This window comes from Callithrix jacchus, chromosome 8 (genome assembly GCF_049354715.1).
Source record: "Callithrix jacchus isolate 240 chromosome 8, calJac240_pri, whole genome shotgun sequence".
In the NCBI taxonomy this organism is placed as follows: Eukaryota; Metazoa; Chordata; class Mammalia; order Primates; family Cebidae; genus Callithrix; species Callithrix jacchus.
Window position 1 is genome coordinate 117,046,948 of NC_133509.1, and position 17,342 is coordinate 117,064,289.

The following is a 17,342-nucleotide window of genomic DNA, read 5'->3' on the forward strand; positions in this document are numbered from 1 at the left end:
ATTGTGGGGAATGCACCAGAATTGTCCAAAGCTGGCCTGAGTCAAGTTGAACAGACCACTGGGAACTAGCTTTCTTTAATGGGGAAAACTATAAGGAGCCTGGATAATGTGACCTAATGTGGAGTTTTCATTTCCGACCGTCATTTCTATGAAATCTCTTCTAATTGATTGCAGAATCTGAATTCAGAGAGAACACTCAGCTGTTAGTAATTCCTTTTAGGCTCTCTGCACACCCGAGCACCACTTTTCTCTTTGAGTGCTCTATTTTCTGTGAGGGGAATAAAGCAGCAGAGGGAGGGAGGGTTAAGTGGCTGGTTTGCATGCAGTGCGGACAGGCAGCTCAATCAGGCTGGCGCGGGTGTCTTAATCAGAAGCCTGTGGTTCACCGCGGTGGTTGAGTGCTACCTCCTTGCCAATGGCATCTTCTGTTTAGAGATGCTATTGATTGCTCCTCTCCTATTCCCTTCTGGGAGAGTTTCCGGCTGCAAGGCGATGTCAGGAAAAAGGCAAGGGGAAGGTTTTTTTGTTTTTTTTTTCTTTTTTTAAAATGGTGTGTAAGATTTGGAGCAAGCCTCTAATTTCCCAAGCAGCAGATGTAGTGACACTCAATGAAGATTCTTTAAAATGGTGATGAGTGGGAGGTATGATATAGGGGTGATGAGCCAACCAGTAAAAGGGAAAATGATTCCATGAAGTGGCTTCAGTTTAGACAAGAAGACAGCAGGCAGTGCTCCAAAGGAGGTCAGGCTGAGTGCATTAACTCTGTCTGGAAGAAACAGGAGACAGTGGTTGGTTAAAATACTTTTTATTTTCTGGAGAAATGTAAAAGCTGGAAATCAGGCAGAGACCAAATATAGTGAATCTCTTTGTAGACTCTGGGTATAAATCAATACTTAAATGTGGGCATTGGTGAGCAAGCAGAACATCCTTAGAGCCTGAAACCCATCACAGAAGAGACTTCAACTATTTTGAATGTGGCAAGGAGCTAAAAAAAATATAGAAGTGAATTATTCTTGATTCAGAGTTTGCAATGAGGATAAATGATTGAATATAATCAAGACCTTTTTCTTCACGCCAGAGAAGTAATACTGGGGAAGAGGCACAGTGAGAGGAGGACTCAAACCAATTTGAGATTATAAGCGAGGAGATAACAAAATTTTGTATATTGAATGGTTATAAATATCAGGAATGATTCTTTATCATCTGATTATTTTTAAACAGTTCAGAGGCAAATTTGAATTTTAAATGCTATAGTAGAAAGCCTTGAGAGAAATAAATGATGTTCAAGACTCAGATATGGCTTCAAACTTTGGGTCAGCCACAAAGTTTGCTTTGGTTGGATTCTCAGTTTTTATAGGTGATATTGGGATAATATGCAAGGTAGCTATTACCCCTCCCACCTGCCAAGCCTGCACCCAGTTTCTACCTTTCTCTGTTGTGCTCTGCACTAGTACACTGTCCACTGTGATTGCACTCACTTGCTGGCTGACTTCAGATTGGGATTAGACTATGGAGGTTCCAGTAGGGGGAGAGAGAAGTCTAGGTGTTCATGTGTTTCTTTCTCACTCTGTCCTTTTTTTTTTGGCACCCTGGCTGAAATGCAGTGGCATGAACTCAGCTCACTGTAGCTTCTGCCTTTTGAGTTCAAAGGATCCTCCTGCCTCAGTCTCCCAAGTGGCTGGGACTACAGGTGTGCACCACCATACCTGGCTAATTTTTGTATTTTTGGTAGAGATGGGGTTTCACCATTTTGGCCAGGGTGGTCTTGAACTTCCGACTCAGATGATCCACCCGCCTGCTGGCATTACAGGCGTGAGCCATTGCACCTAGATTTTTTTTTTTTTTTAAGAGATGGGGTCTCACTATCTTGCCCATGCTGGACTCTAACACCTGGGCTCAAGTGATTCTCCAACCTCAGCCTCTTGAGTTGGAGTAGCCAGGACTGGCTACAGGCACAGGCCACTGTACCTGTTTCCCCTCCCTACTTTAGCAACCACAGCATCAGCTTTGTTCTGTTCTGACAGATCTCTTGTTGAGTGAAACCTGCTCCATGGTTGCTGTTCTCACTGGGCTCCAGAGACATCATTTTTTCTCCTTGCCCCAAAACCCCAGAAAGTCAGGTAAAAGTTTCTCACTATTGGTAATGTCCTGATGTTTGAGTGTCTCATATTCATTGTTTATCTTCTTTTCTCTCTCTCTCTTTCTTTTTTTTTTTTTTTTCAGATAGGGCCTCACTTTGCTCAGGCTGGAGTACAGTGCTGCAATCTTGGCTCACTGCAACCTCCACCTCCCAAGTTCAAGTGATTCTTGTGCCTTAGCTTCCCTGAGAAGCAGTGACCCTAAGTGCATGCCACCATGCCTGGCTTATTTTTCTATTTTTAGTAGAGATGGGGTTTTGCCATGTTGGCCAGGCTGGTCTCAAACTCCTGGCCTAAAGTGATCCACCCACCCCGGCCTGCCAAAAAGCTGGAACTACTTTGGCATGAACCACAATGCCCAACTATTGTTTGTTTTCTTAATCCTGTCTACTATACACTCTTAGAATCATCTGAGGCAAATCTTGTTTTCTGTTGGAACCCTGGCTGATACCTAATGCTTTTAGAATTTCAAATAAAATATTGAAAGATCTGCCAAACAAAAGCAGAAAGGGGTAGTCTTTCAGTCCTTGATAAACTCAGCAGGTTTTAGTTGGAGAGGCCTCAAAAAATTGTGTGGTAGGTCTGAATAGTAGGCCTTAAAAATACCCAAGTCCTAATACCTGGAACCTGTGACTCTTGCTATATATGTCAAAAAAGGTGTGGCAGATGAGATTAAGTTATAGATCTCAAGATTGCAAGATTATATTGGATTATCTGGATGACACTTAAATGCTGTAACAAGTATCCTTATAAGAGGCAGGCATAGAAAAGTGTGACACAGAAGAAGGCAAAGTGACCACTGAATTAGCATGTTCCACTGTTGGCTTCAGAGATGGAAGAAGGGGCCAAGAGTCAACAAATGCAAGAAATTCAGATCTAAAATCTGGAAGAGGCAAGGAAATCAGTTCCTCCATAAAGCTCCAGAGAGAGCATGAGCCCGAAGGCATCTTGATTTTGGCCCAATGAAATTGACTTGGACCTCTGACTTTCAACACTGTAAGAGATTAGATGTGTTGTGTTAAGCCACCAAGTTCCTGGTCATTGGTTACAGCAGGCGCAGGACACTCTCGGAAAATACCAGGGTTCAGGGTTTGGCCTTCAGGTTGCAGATTTAGAATCCAGCTCTCAGATATCATGTCCCTTTTTTTGGATGCACTTATGTGAGTCAAAATATGAGATTCATGCATAAAATTACATTGAGGATTCATCAACTTCCAATGAGATGCAGAACTCTCCTATTGAGTGGAAGACATGTCAAACTGACCGGTCCATTTTCTGTCTATTGACAGACAGGCTTAGGAAATAGTTTGTAATCAAAAATCCAGCATATTGATTTATAATTAAAAACTAAAATCTAACACAAAGGTGGGAGTCTTTAACATTTCCCCAAGCACCTTCTTTTCCTCCAGCCAACAGCAAACCTGGAAAGATGAGTTATAACTGAACCTAGTTTGGAGAACACTGACTCTGAACAAGGGCAGTTAGATTAACGCTTTGCTGAATGACAGCAGGATGAGACACCCTGAGACATGTCTTTGGGACTGGCCAATGTTTGAGATGCTTTGGCTGAAATCCTATTATCCACCTTCCATTTGGGTAAGGACTTGGCAATGTGCCCACTGCTGTGCTTATTTATTAAGGGTCCCTCTCCCTAGTTCATGCCTGCATATTCACTGCCAAGTTAATCTCTGTGATTGTTCTTTCTCACATGGTGACTATCCTTATACCCGCCTTTGGGATACATGGATGCTTTCCTTCTAACTAAAAACAAGTCTTGCTGGCATGGGATCCATTTAGTTTCTTTAAAGTAGCATTGCATATCTCATTGCATATTGATGTAATAATAAATGGATTGTTATATTTTACTTCTTTTCAAGTTATGGTGGAGAAATGTACTTTAACATTTTTTAATAAACAGAAATTTTGTATCACACAAGGATATATATACACACATATATATACATATGAATGTGTGTGTGTGTATGTATATATATATATTTAGCTATGTTCCATATAGAGGGCAATCAATAAACATAATTTCTCATGCCTGTGTTCCCTAAATGTCTGCAGTGTGGTAAGGACATGTCACAAGGTTAAAATTCAGAATGGAAACCTCACAACCTGTCATCCTCTGAAGATCTGTAACATCTCAAGGAAGCAGAGAAAATCCAGCATTTGAATTCTGTTTCTTTGTTCTTTTGATGAAACACATATTGTTCATGGAAAAAAATCTATTTTTTTTTCATTTTGCTCTTTTCTATCTGCAGAGATACTTTCAGGCAGAGGCAAGATTTCATTATTTCAGAGACCTGTGAGAGTCTCAGTAAGCAAACACATCTTTAAAATACAACATTTCAGTTTTGCATGTAAATATATTGTAGAAAAAGAAAACTCAGTGATAAATGTATTTCATTTAACTCAAAGGTTTGTAAATCACATTATTGAAACATAACCATCCTTCCCTCATTTATACTATAATTTTTGAAGTATACTCCAACCAAAATTGAACCCTGGAGAATAAAAATATCAGTACTCAAGAATATAACAAACTTAAATTTATGCAGTTAACCAAGCACTGAACACTGATAATTTCATAAGGAATATCCTCATAAATTGTCATATACAATATTATGCTTTGGCCATAGTATAGCAGAATGAAATTAGTTCAGATTTTAGAGCAAGACAAATTCTGAATTTAAATACTGATTCAGCATAATATTCTTCATCGCTAAAATGGGGTTGATAAATAAAATAATGTAAGTATTTGGTTCATAATTAGATATTTGTTAATGACAAGAATAAAAATTACCTAATTGGTAATGATACCGACAAACTCAGAAAATGCACAGAAACAGAAAATTGACAATGATATACAGGAAAACAAAAAAATCTTTTATAAAAAAATGTTTCTTTTATTTTAAAAACTTGCCATCTTTAAATAGTAATCTGCTCTGTACCTATCTTATTCTCTTATCTGCTGTCACTAGAAATTTTTAGAAGTGGTAAATTTAGCTGTAATAGAAAAACTGTTCTGTACACAGATACTTGAAACGCTTTTTTAAAAAAATTAAGAGTCAGGAAAAAATGCATTTTAACATCATAAGAGACTTCAGGCACTATTCCAAGTGTTTATATCAAATCACCTCATAGTGATCTAAGTCACTATTTGGTGTTGCTTAGCTACATGAAATAGGACCCTATGATAATGGAAAAACCAGGAGTGTTTTGTTACCCATTCTCCTCAAATTTTTGGAAAAGTAGTTAATGAAAATCTTCCTTCACCCATGTGACTTTATCTCAACACAACAGCTAATATTTTTATATTGCCTTCTATATTATTTGATGCAATTTCCTCAAAACCAGAGTAAAGCCAGTTGGACAGATTATTTTTATAGTATCCCCTTTTTAATTTGTTACACTGTGTTTTGCTTAATAGCAGAGGCTCAATTGGTTAGATAATATTCCTAGTTAATTCAGTTGAACTCTAGAAGAGTTTCCTTTTACTTAAAAATACTTGGTCCAATTATTTGTAGTTGGGTAAGTGGGTGGGGCAAGGAAGAAAGCAATGGATAAGAGGATTAGACTGAAGGGTCTAGAGCATAAACCAGAGGGTAACACCAAGATAAATGATTAACATTCCTCTTGGTGCCTAAAAATAGTTTATTTATGTCACAATAAATGTCACCACTGTACAAAGAGTAAAGATAATTCAGGCTACAAGGTAATATCACCATGTGTTCTTGGGAACAGGACAGTCATGAACTCCAAGCACTTCTTACTTCAGTGTTAAAGTGCAGATGCCCTGCAGAGCCTGTGACTTTGTTAAGAATTGTTGACATTCTTTTTACTGATGGCAACCATAACTGAAGAAGCTTGCAAAATATAATTCAAAATCAGATTGAAGTTAACTAGTAACATCTTGCATAGAGTATGTGCACCTAAGTTGTAGTTTGTTTTGCATTCAATATAATATGCTTGTCTTATGCATTTATTTACCTAAATTTACAATTCAGCTTTCTATACGAGAATTTTTTTGTGATCTCTATCCCATCTTCCAAATCATCGATGCTTTCCTCTGCTGTCCTTTTTTGCTCCATGTCCGGTAATTTTCTATCTGTGAAACATAAAAAAATAGGAATAGAAATTGTATGAGGTTATGAGGTCTACTCTGGAATTAGATGGGCTTGGTTTTGAATTCCAGTCTGGCTATTTGTGAGCTGTCTAGCCCTTGAGAAGTTACTGAGCCACAGTTTCCTTATTATAAAATAGTCATAATAATAGAACCCATGCAGAGAGGGTGTCATAGTAATTAATCATTACTCAGTGTAAAAATAAAAGCATCATGCCTGCCATATAGTAAGCACCCAATCAGTGCTAGGTCTGCTGCTGCTGCTTTTATTACCAATGCTAAGGAAAGTGTGATTTCATAACTATGTGTCTTTACGTTTAAGTGCTTTCACTATCTCTCTGTTTTATATATTTTTTTATTCACTTATTCATTCAACAAATATTTTTGATCATTATTCTTTCAGGAGGCCTCATGACACACCAGATGACCCATTACACGAGAATCATCAGAAGGAGAATCAGAAACTGAGGTAAAAATCAATAATGGTGTTTTTGTGCTCCCTTCCTGCTTTCCTCTGAAGGATAATCATTGATTTGTCAAAAAATGTACTTGCCATATCACATGTTCCTAGAAATATGAGGTATGTAGAAATGTTGGAATATAAACTATGTTATATGGAGTCTTCGTTAACAGGGATTTTTCTAATACTTTATGATTCTCTATGCCCATATGAATGCAAAGCTGTTTGATTTTATTTTTGGCCCAAATACTTTATTATAAGCATAATAACAAACCTACTATAATTTTGCAGGATTGTTAATAGAGAGCCTACCGTTTGTTGTTTATCAGGCCAGCACTGGAGTTAGGCCTCATAAGTATGCCCAGACCTGAGGCATAAATTTTATGCTAAATAGGAAGAGAAACCGTTGCCTGCAGAATAGTTCACTGAGAAAAGCCTCTCTAAGCTGCAAGATTCGAAAAAAGGACTAAAAATTTGGAGACAAATCTCTCTACTCCATGCCCAACAGGACACATCCACATAGAAAATATCCCTTTTATTAACTTTATTATTTTTTTTTAGAAGAAACTTTTCAACACACCCCTTGCCACGAGCAAGGTGGATATGACAAGGCAACTAACACTCTGACACAATAATAGAGCTTTAAGCCAAGGCAGTTTCAATGTGACCTTTCATTTTCTCTAATTGCCTTTCTCTTATTAATTCTGATATGCCTATTATTGATAGTATCATCACGCTATGCTTCTAATGACTTTGCCTGGGAGGATCAGAAGTTTATTAAACATTTGGAATGTTACTTAGCAGATAAATGTGGTGGAGAAGGAAAAGTATCATAATAAAAGGGACACTTCTCAGGCTTTCTTGCTACTCTTTCTACCTAAATCCTAACCATCTCTTAAAATATAGCTTAGCAGCTGCCTCCTCCATGAATTTTCTTGGACTGTTTTAGTCTATTGATTAGATTTTTGTTCTGACTGTTTATTTGACTCAATTGATATTACTATGCCCCTATAATCTATGGTACATTATTTATATAGATTTTCTAAGTCCTTCACTGAGTCATAAGCTCTTTGTGGTTAGTACTTAGGAATATGAGACTACGATGTGAATAAGCCTCATTGTAATTTCTTGTCACTTTCTTGTTACTTTCTCAGTAAGCCTCACTGAGGCTTATTCTCATTGCATTCTCATGTTTCTAAACACTCCTCTCTGCCAATAGTCAATTTTTTATCATAATCATATTGAAAATATTAATGCCATTTTATATTTGTATTATTTATTGGGTTACAAAATATTTTCATGTATATGATCTTTTAAATACTCCCCACTGTCCTGTGTGTGAGGTGTCTACTCTAATATTAGAGATGATAGGGTAGAATCAAATGAAAATTTAAGTTATTTATCAAAAGTCAAAACATATCATAGAATTTACTGATTACTGAGTAGAAAAAAATTAGTATTGTTGTTATCTCAATCCTGAATAATTTTATCGTGAATAATGCAGTAAAGTAGAAATAAACTCACAAAATTTTTACACTTTGGAGAAACCTGAGGATAAAGGCTATCAGATGAAAGGGGACAGGTTACATATGACTCATTATCTTTGGATATGCATATGCTATTCCCCCAGTAGGAAGAAAAAACAGGAGGCTAAAGCAAGGTTACTGCTTGCACATGCATTACTTTTATGTGAATTAGAAAGAGGCTGCTCCTCTGTGAGTAGATGCAGCACTGGGTTGATGGTGCATGGAGCCATTTGCCTCCGGCTCAGCACCTTGGACAGCACCAGCCTGTTAACCGCACTGCTGTCCAGTGTAAATGCTGGGAAATAGATGGCTATGGAAGGGGTTATATGGTCCAGTGCAGATACTGGCATAGAAGGAATAAATGATATTGGACAAGCGTATTGAGAGGGTCAATTAAGAAAGGAGTATAAGCTAACAGATACCTTTAGAAGTACTACTTTTTTGGCATAGGGTAAAAATTATTGTTATGTTTCTTTAGACCCATGTACTCTGGAAAAATAATTTTTCTGAGTAAACAGAGAACAGAATTTAGGAAAGTTGATTCTATTTTTGATTAAATTCAAGAGATTGAGCTCATAAAATACTCCAAATCTTTCAGTATATGAGTTATTTTAATCCATATGCCATCCCATTCTTGAAGGTACATTTCAGAATCTAAAAGAGAGAAGTCATTCTCTCTCTAGAAAAATAAACAACACATGCACATAACTATTTCACAATTAGTTTTAGGGGTTACATAGGTGCATTTTGGGGTTCAGTGGGGCTGTTTCCAAACCTGGCTAGTTGTCACAGTTATTGGCGGTCCTTTCAAATGTGCAGATTACCTGCCTCCACCATGGAAGATTCTGATTAATAAAATTTGATAATAGGCCTAATATATTTGAATTTTGCTCTTACATACAAGTTGAGATCAAAGGAAGGAAAAGTCAACCAACTAAAAGAAGTGCCAAGAAAGGTAGTTAAAGGCTGCTTTTATTCTGCCAAGTGTAAACCAAGGCAAATGTAGCTATTTGAAAAATATACTTCGGGAATGATTTTCTCATTAAAATATTTCTCTTGTTTTGTCTATAAGAGTCATAAAATAAACTAGATCATACAAAGCAATAGGCGGAGGAAGGGTTTTTAGAATATAGTGTGGAAAGGAAGGGCTTGCAGAATGTAGCACAGAGGAGAAGCATCTCTTTTCACAGTTGGTAGCTCCCATAGAATCCCTGGTAGTATGACCAAGCTGGAGGTACAAAAATCCTAGAAGATGATATCATGTTTTCACTTTGTTGATGTGAATAGTTGAGTGACGATATCCAGCTTATTTTAGGCAAGGAAATGATTAATCAGTCATAAAAAATGATCAGTAATAATGAAGTTATAAGCAACATTCTCTGATGAATCCACCCCCACCACAAGAAAACCTTGTAAAGAAAGTTAACAGATTTGCATTGAGATGTTTTGAAATACTGAAAAAGTTTTCTTCTTGAATTTTCGCTGGGAAAACAAAATATTCCATTTGTAAGAATTGCTCCTTTGCTGCCTCACACAAAGAAAAGAGTACTGGCTAAACATTACATGTAATAGGATCCTTGGGGGACAAAATCCCTATCACCAAGCATTAATTCCTTTTCTCTCTTCTGGCTTAGTACAAATTACAGAGATTACATTTTGGTTTCTAATATTAATTATTATTGCAAATGCAGCAAATTTACATGTTGATGAAAATAACATGTAGGGATTTTTTTCTATCAGCAGAACTTTCCCCTAATTTGTTCCTCTTAAATATAACTTGTTAAGAAAAAAAATTATAGAGGTGTTTTGTAGCAGAGTGAGGAGGACAAGGAAACTCATTAACACATTTATAAGTAAACTGGTGGAATTACAGAGTATTATGGGGAATATTAATCTGAAGAGATCATAAATCTTGATTCTTGTTTTGTGGACCTGAGGCATCTTATTTCTTTTGGAGCCTCAGGTTTTATATCTGTACATGATGAATGGTTTTTGTGTGTTTGCCGGGAAGTATGCCAGACCCTGGAATAACATGTTTATTTATTAAACATTAGCTGAGTGCCTATTATATTAAAGTATGATGGTTGACCCTGGATATCTAGTTGTGATTGTGACTCAGGCTTCAAAAAACTGCCTGGAGCCTAGTGAAGCAGAGAGATGACAATTAAAGAAATTACAGGATAATGTGACAAGGGGAAGGTCACAAAAGCAAGGAAAATGCATATGCATCCACGAGAAGCACTGTCTGGGGACTATGTGATTTCTAAAATTTCTTCAACTATTTTTGAAGATGGATCTGGATATAGGACTTGAGATGGCAGATAGGAAAAGCATTCAAAAATATGGCAGGAAATTAGAGCTCAAATTGGTGGGAAGGATTGAGAAACTTTGGAGAAAATGCAACTCTACCATTTGTTGCATCGTTGTGGTCTAAGCCTTCCTGTCTCCCCAGCCGTTTTGTAACATCTTTTCTGTGCACACAGGCCTCATGCAGTGGTTGTTTGTAGAAGTCATGAGAAAGTGGCCCAGTTGTAAGTCTGAGGTGACACAAAACAATGATAAAATGACATTTCCAAGACAAAATGAACATCAGAATTAACCCAAAATAGAGTATTAAATTTAGAGGTGACCAGGAGAATTGTAAACCTGTGGGAATTTAAAGAAATCTCATGTTGGGTTGTTACTGATTTTTACAAAAGAAATAACAAAACTGTGCTGGAGTTTTTCCCCCATTTAAAAAATTCCACCTAGAATCACTGTTTGTGCTTCTTCACTATATTCCCTGCCCCGGCTGATCTTTATTAACTTTATCAGAGGGTTCTCTTGCCCTGTGGCTCCTTATTTGTTTCGGGCAATAGGAAGCACTAGCAGGGAATGAGAGCAAGGAGGAAAATGAGGTAGGAACTTTAGCTCTCTAATTTCCTTTCTGCAGAGTTGCTACAGGCTGGTTGCCTACCTCCGCCAGAGGTTGCAGCTCAGTAGGCCTTTTGTCTCTGTCTTATGGCCCTTTCAGCCTTAAACATGATGACAGCTCACTTACAATTATTAATCCTAGTACATTGCTCTGCTCATTATTAGTTTCTTTATAAATGCCCTCACTTAAAAAAAAAAACTCCGCTTATATTACCCACTTTGTTTGTAACAATTATCTACTTTTGGAATCATAACTAATATAGACGTTAAAACACTCACTTATGCCATAGCTGAATACTGATATGAAATCTGGAGAGACACACACACACACACACACACCCAACATTATTTGGAGATAACTAAGAAATAGCAGCAGTTGGTGTTTCAACAATAAGTTAAAGAATTACACTAACACAGGAATTACAGTAAGATCTGTGAAGTTTGTAGTAAATGAAAGTATAGATATTTTTGTCAAAGGAAATTTAGTCAAATAAACTTATTTTGCAGGTGACAAACTTAGATTTTCCAAGAGACTAACTTGCTTGCTAACTCTTTTTTTAATTTTTATTTTTTCAACTTTTATTTTAGTTATGGGGCACATGTACAAGTTTGTTACATGGGTAAATTACATGTCACTGGGGTTTGGTGTACAAATGGTTTAGTTACCCAGGAGGTGAGCACAGTACCTGATATGTAGTTTTTCAGTCTGTACCTGCCTCTTTTCACTGCCCCCTCATATAAGCTCCAATGTCTACTGTTCTCATCTTTGTGTCTATGCCTACTCAATGTTTAGCTCCCATTTTTAAGTGAGAACATGTGGTAGTTGGTTTTCTGTTCCTGAGTTACTTTGCTTAGGATTATGGCCTTCAGCTGCATCCATGTTGCTTCAAAGAACATGATTTCTTCTTTCATGGCTGCGTCAGATTTCATGGTGCATATGTACCACATTTGCTTTATCCAGACTACCATTGATAGGTTGATTTCATATCTTTTCTGCTGTGAATCATGCTACAATAAACATACATGTACATGTGTCTTTTTGGTAGAATGATTTATATTCCTTTGGTTACTCTGCGTTTAATGGCAGAATATGAATGTATGTGGCTGTGCGTGAGTGTATGTGTGTATGTGTATGCAAATTGCCTTGTTGCTTGTTCTCTCATTACTAAACAACAGCTGAGAATCTGCGAATCCTGTGGAGTAAGCTCAATGAGTTTATCTAGGTTGAAGAACCTAGATTGTTCTTCAACAAAGCTGTTATGCATCTCTACATTTTCCCGTTCATTTGATGATTATTTGCCGTAAAGATAGTTTTTCTTTATTTATTTGTGAGCCATTTCATGAGGACTCTTGCAGAAAAAAGTGGGCAGACAAAAATGAAGCCGCCACATTGAGATGAGCAAAGAGTTTATTTGTGTGTATGATTTTCAGTTTGTGCCTCAGGTTCAAAACATAAGACATTCACATTGTGATTTGATCACTAAGATTTAAAACTGAGAATACATTTAGTCTATGGATGATAAATGTGTAAATGCCAAATGTGTGTTCCTTGGTGGTTTTCAAATTCTAGCTCAAGAATTTCCTGCATCATAATTGCTTGAGCTCTTTTTAGTATTAATACGGCTTCTTTGGTCCCACCTAAGACATCCTTTGTCAGAGCTGCTAGGGGTGCAGTCCAGGAGTCATTTAAAAAAGAAATTCTGGAAACTCTTTCTGCATACACCCAAGTTTGAGTCTGTAATAATAGCTTTGGTAGAAAAAATTGAAAATTAAATACATAAAATCATTGAGTTCACTCAGCCTGATATTCAATTGCTCATTAGATGAGAAATCTGGCTTAAATGTAATGAAAGACAATGGCTGTCTGGTATGGAATGGGTGAACAGATAAATTAGGTTCTGCATGTACTAAGCTCTGTGCTTTTGTGTTTTCACTTCATTCTCCAGAAACAATAACTTTCCAGTGACAGCGGGGCTGAGTGAAAAACACAATCACTGATTGATGGTCAGATCCCTACGGTGTTTGAACCTTTAAAGAAGCTAAGGCTGGTGGCTGATTTGTGGTTGAAAGGGGCTAACTGTTCTCTCCTGGAGTTCACAGAACCAGCTGCTTCCTGAGCTGGCAAAGGAGAGAAAACCTTGAGGCAGAGCATCTTCAATTTGCATGAGATATACTAAGCAATTCTCCAGTTAGCTGGCTGTTGCCTCTCTTGATGGCTACCTTGGGGAGGAGATGGGGGTTGTGAACTTTGAAGTGGATTATTAATTATTCATGCCTCCTTCGCCTTGATGGAGGTAACCTGCATCTCAGGAGCCAGGTCCAGCATTCATTATCTTCCTGTCTGTGTTTGCAATAAAATAACACTGAATATTAATCCTTTCACCTTCATTCTTAACTCCCTCTTCCCCCTTCTCCAGTCTCTAGACAGGTTATGCAGAATCATGCCTCTCCTTTAATTCTCCTCATCCCTGGTCCTCCTACATCATTTATTGTTTATTCAATTATTTGGAGGCCCATTAAACTGAGAATTTAAGTTCAAGGGCTAGTTGCTTTCTTGAAAGCTCCCCAGAATGCAATATTTTCCTATTCGAGTTTTTGATTTATTTATTTTTTTAGCCTGTTTCTGATAATCATGTCATTATTAGTGACTTGTCACCTGATTTTATTTCTATATTCTAAAATTTTAGAAGTTTCAGACTTTATTGTCAGGTTTAATCAGGGTTTTCTAGTAAAAAGCAGACTTGTTTTCTTGTGAAGTGTGTGTGTTTGTGTGTGTGAGTGCATGCCTATGTCTGTCTATGCATTTTTTTTAAGGAAGCCAGTGGATAAATCAGTACTTCTGAAAATTTAAGTTAATTAAGTGAGAGATCACTAAATTAAGTCTTTATAACAAAGTATAATCTGTCTCATCATATATTGAGGGATTAATTCAGAGGTGGGTTAAGATTAGCTTGCAGAGGACTTGGTATGCAGATTTTTTAACTGAAAAGGTAAAACATAAATAATATTATCATGGCATGATAATAGTTAATTGACCAAATTAATGATAGTCACTGAGTTAATGCAAGAAATGTATGTGGTCAATCTTGGGGATTCTCACCATTAACTTCTTGTCTTGGTTCCAGCTTTTCTTTCTTACTTCTTCATATTCTCCCTCTTTATCCTACTTTCCTTTTTGTTTTTTTTTTTATTAACTAAAACACATAGTATACACTTGGTTCACACTTTTAATCATATAAGTTTGGCAAATGTATAATGTTTTGTATTCACCACTATAGAGTGATTTCACTGCCCTAAAAATTCTGTGTGCTCCATTTATTCATTCCTTCCTGTTTCTTCTCTAGAACCCCTGGAAATCACAATTTTACAATCTCTATAGTTTTGCTTTTTCTAGAATGTCAAATAGTTGGAATTATACAATATGTAGATTTTTCAGACTGGCTTACATCGCTTAGCAATATGCACTTGAGATTCCTCTGTATTTTATCAGGCTGGAGAGCTCATTTATTTTTATCATTGAATTACGTACAGTTGTATGTATGTGCCACAGTTTATTTATCCATCACCTATTGAAGGACATCTTGTTGCTTTCAAGTTTTGACAATTTCGAATAAATCTTCTATAAATATCTGTTTGCAAGTTTTTGTACGGACATAAATTTTAAGTTTAATACCAAGGAGTGTGATTACTGTGCTTATGGAAAGACTAGGTTTATTTTTGTAAAAATCCGTCACACTGTCTTGTAAAGTGGCTCCACCATTTTACACTCCCAGCAACAATGAATGAGAGTGCCTGTTGTTCCACATCCTCTCTATCATTTGATGTTGTCAGTTTTGAATTGTAGCCATTCTAATAGGTGTACAGTGGTACCTCATTATGTTCATTTGCAATTCCCTAATGGCATGATATTGTGTATCTTGTCATGTGATTATTTGCCATCTGTTAATTTTCTTTGATAAAGTCTCTGTTTAGATAGTCTGCTCAGTGTTAATTGTGATGTTTTCATATAGCCTAGTTTTAAGGGCTCTGTGTATTTTGATACAAGTCTTTATCAGTGGTGTTTTTAGCAGATATTTCTCTGAGTCTTTGGCTTACCTTATTCTTTTAACATTTTGTTTTCCAAAATTTTTAAATTTTAATAAAGTCCTATTTATGATTTTTTTAATGAATTATGCATTGTATCTTTTTTTGCATCTTTCTCCTTTTTTCATCTCTTTTTCAGACCTCAAAATGCAATCCTGTGTGAGTCATGACTTTGTCACTTTTTATTCATGTGATTTTGGACACGTTTTAGTTTTTTTCTCTAAACTTTAAGTTCCATGTCCTTTTCTATTTAAGGGGAAATAATAACGTTGCTTACTCCCTGAGTTTTCTGAAAAGGTTATGTAAGATTGTTGTTATGGATTGAGTTTGTGTCTCCCCCAAATTTGTATTTATTTGTTAAAACCCTGACCCCCACTGTAATGATTATATATATGTATATATACATACATACACACACACATATATATGTGTGTGTGTGCATTATATGATCCTAAATCAAATGTAGGTTTAACAATGATTTAAACTGACTATTTGCACCTAGTTCAAATTGGGAGGGTGAATAGTTTTTGTTTTCATTTTAATGAATAAACTTTTGGTGCGTTAGTCTACTAAACTTGAATGGGTATTCAAAAATGAGTTCAGGGCCATGTTTTAACCCTAGAATAGAGCACAATTTCATGTTAGAGCCTTATTGAGGAAGGGTCTTGGTTTTCAAACTGTTTTGTGGAGCCTTAGGGATTTCAAAACTCTGCAGCTATGAGGAAAGAGCAGTGCTTCTGGAACTCCGAAGACCCCTCCCACCTCCCACTGATTTTACCAGAACATCTTTGCTTGTTTTAATAAGTTTTCATGTAAAATTATTCATGAAGAAATTGTTCTGCTGCTAACAAAATGTTTGGTTTTCAACAAATTTATAAACTGAAGTTCACTCTGTATTAGAAACAGGCTCATATATTTCAAGCCTTTTTATCTGGGAAGAATTCTATTAAAGGCCTTAGTTGTTTTTATATGTTTAGAAGGCCACTGGATCTGTTGTACTAAGTACGGTTGTTGATCAGTGAACTGATTCTATTTTAATATCTTCTGTTCTTAAAACTGCCTATGACAGAGCCACTATATCTTGTCACTGATTCAACTCAAGTTGAAATACACAGTCTAATATGTTTTCTATCTCACTTGATTTATAAACTTGGCCTTTATATTTTGAGAGCCAAGGATGTGGATATAGACTTGAGACATAAATGATGAGGTTGTTTATTATTCTCTTTCTTCTCCAAAGAGATAGATCAAGCAAGGGTTAGAAGAACTGTATGAATAAAAGTATAAAAGAAAAAGCCTCAATAAAAATGAACTCACATCTTCAGATATTCAATTCATTAATTTCTACTTATCCAATCTTTGCAATATATTGTGTATCTGGTCTTTTCTATTACCAAAGCTTCTGTCTTCTTTCAAATATTTTTTAGCTCATTCCATTTTTCCTGGCTTCACTTCCTCTCCCGTTTAATTTATTGTACATATGGCCTTTAAAACTAACTTTCTAAAATGCCAATTGCATACTATTGTTCCTGTGATAAAAAAAATCTCAAATGACAACTTATGACATCAGGATTAAATCCTTGCTCAGTAGCATGGCATTTAATTATCAGTAATTTTTATTTAATATTTAAAAGAATCCAAATTCTACCTTTTGGTAGATAACAATCTAATTTTTTATTCTATCGAGGTCAGTTTTTTCTCTCTCTTTTAGTTACACAATATTTATTCCACATTCCAAAACTGCTCATGCTTTTTCCCTCACCATCTTATCTGGTTGTCCAAATAAGTATATCATTTCACTTTCAAAATTCAGTTCAACTCTTATTTCCCTTTATAACCATTTTTGGATCACGATATATATATTTTCTATTTGTGTTCTCTAAAAATATATTGTCTGAGACATTTATATCTATTAATTAATGTTATTTATATACTGGTTATATTATATTTCAAAGTAGATTGTCCTCTACTGTAAAACAAAAAAGTAACCAGGTCTCATCATAGTAACACAACCACTGACAACAATAATAACAACTACAATTTTTTGTGAGTATGTATTCTGAGTCAGGCAATGTGATAAGCACTTTATTTCT

General features: G+C 36.1%; 1 long non-coding RNA gene across 1 annotated transcript in view; it reads left to right on the forward strand.

Annotated features, from left to right (window-relative positions):
• LOC144577568 (uncharacterized) overlaps nucleotides 1-17,342 on the forward strand; it is a 695,104-nt gene that overhangs the window by 216,138 nt on the left and 461,624 nt on the right. The window contains exon 3 of the long non-coding RNA XR_013521736.1: nucleotides 6,671-6,736. This is a non-coding gene — a long non-coding RNA (uncharacterized LOC144577568). The remainder of the gene's footprint in view (nucleotides 1-6,670; nucleotides 6,737-17,342) is intronic.